This window comes from Haliotis rufescens, unplaced genomic scaffold, assembly GCF_023055435.1.
Source record: "Haliotis rufescens isolate VD_foot unplaced genomic scaffold, xgHalRufe1.0.p SCAF_111, whole genome shotgun sequence".
In the NCBI taxonomy this organism is placed as follows: Eukaryota; Metazoa; Mollusca; class Gastropoda; order Lepetellida; family Haliotidae; genus Haliotis; species Haliotis rufescens.
In genome coordinates, this window is record NW_025963793.1 from 106,316 (window position 1) to 108,277 (window position 1,962).

Consider the following 1,962-nt stretch of genomic DNA (forward strand, 5'->3'; position numbering starts at 1 on the left):
ATCAGAAACACTCGGTCTGCCCAATCAGATTCCACCTACCGTTATCTTTTGACAAATGTGATTGGTCGGCACCAGCTAGAATGCAGAGTATGTTAACATAGTCCCTGGAAGCACGAGCGAAGATACGCCAAGAAATATTGACTCGATACACTGTCAAGAACTACCCAATGACAAATAACGCCCTGATCGAGTATTTGCACTAAGTGACGTGTCTTTAGCGTCAGGTTCGGTCGATATTCATGTTCACATTTAAGAATTAGTAAGATCTTGGCGATCACGTGAACGTGTTTGACGTCAATTAAACATCAATTTGCAAGCCACCTGCAATTAACGTTGACAATAATTGTTCATTGTATAACCATATCGGATTGTCTTCATTCATATTAAAGACATCTCATTGTTAGAGCACTTGTGTTGTATAGAACTGGATAACACAGTGTCGGCGTGGGTTTGATCCAAGGTGACAGATCACGGGGGCTGTATTACAATAGACATAATCTATTACCTTCCAGAACAGGGCAGGTAGAACGTGTCGTCAGAGTCACAAGGTGATCTATTTCGTAAACCACTCAAGAACTTTATTGGTATATTTACAAATTGATTTAAATGTTTGATGCCATCAGAAATATGTTACAACCCTTTTAACACCAACGTTGGTGTAATATGTTCTATTTTGTGTCTACATGCAAAACAAAAATACCTATTATCAGAAATTGTTGCAGACACTTTACATTATAGAAGACATAAGTGTTGGAATTAGCGTAATCCTGGACATGGGTAAAATGGATATTTTATCATTATTTTCGAACGAGAGTAGCAATAGATAGGAAAACTAAACACAAAAACCACGAAAAGCTAATCGAAATTCGTTTCATCATCTTGATGGTCTGTTAAAACATCCCGCATAAAATGCCTTTGATCAATGTGTCTTATCCGGTAAATATCCGGATTTAGTCTTTGTTCTTTGAAGGGTAAGATTTTCCGTATTTTACGAAAGAATGATATTTCCTTTACCAAAGTTAGCCCCCATAATTGCTTGAGTGGTTTCTACGGAGTGATTAAAGGAAGTAAAGCGCCTGGTGAATTCTTTTGGAAATTATAATCTGATGAAAAACCTTGTTCCGATGCCGAAATACACCTGCTACAGTTAGTGGGGTCCAGGCAACATCAGTCCACATCAATGAATAGGTTTGGGTTAATCCCGCTTAGAACATTGTTTCAGTTATATCATGGCTGTCAGTCTGACGTGGGAGGTAAAGTGATGCAGCTCTGGACGTTTAACATTTGATGAATAAAAGCGACAAAACTCTTTCCAGGTTCACAAGAATTCCACTTAAAGCAGTGTCCGCTGTACGATCCCGACTGCAACGTGATCATGAGTTTGTGAATCGCTATCAAACAGTGATGATACCAGATGTTACGGAAAAGGCGAGCGTATCCTGTCCTATTCCTTCGCATCCGTAACAAACACAAGTAAAAGCAAGTCAACTGTTCACTGAAAAACACGGGAACATATGGTTCATGTTAAAATTGGCAATTGCAGGAGACAGCGAATTGCGGCGCCTTTGATGACTGGGCAACGCTGACATCTAATCTAGTCATAACTTTGAATAAGAGGAGATGTTGTTCAATCACATCGAATGACTGCTACTCTCTTGAATCGGAATCAAGACAGCCTGTTTCAACTATTTCTATACAAGATAGATAGTAGTTATAAAACGTCAACGTCAGAAAAACAGATCCCATTAGGCGTAAAAGGCAAAATATTGGTGAAAATTATGTGAATGGAACAGTGAAAATCGCTAGGATACCAGGCGTTCGCGAAAAGGGTAAGCATGTCCTGCTCTACCGGTAGCGCCCTCCAATCAATTTGTGTTTATTTGTTGCCAAACGCCGCTCAGAAATGCTACTGCCATACCACGACGGATTGTAAGCAGTCGAGTCTGGACCAGACAAACCGGG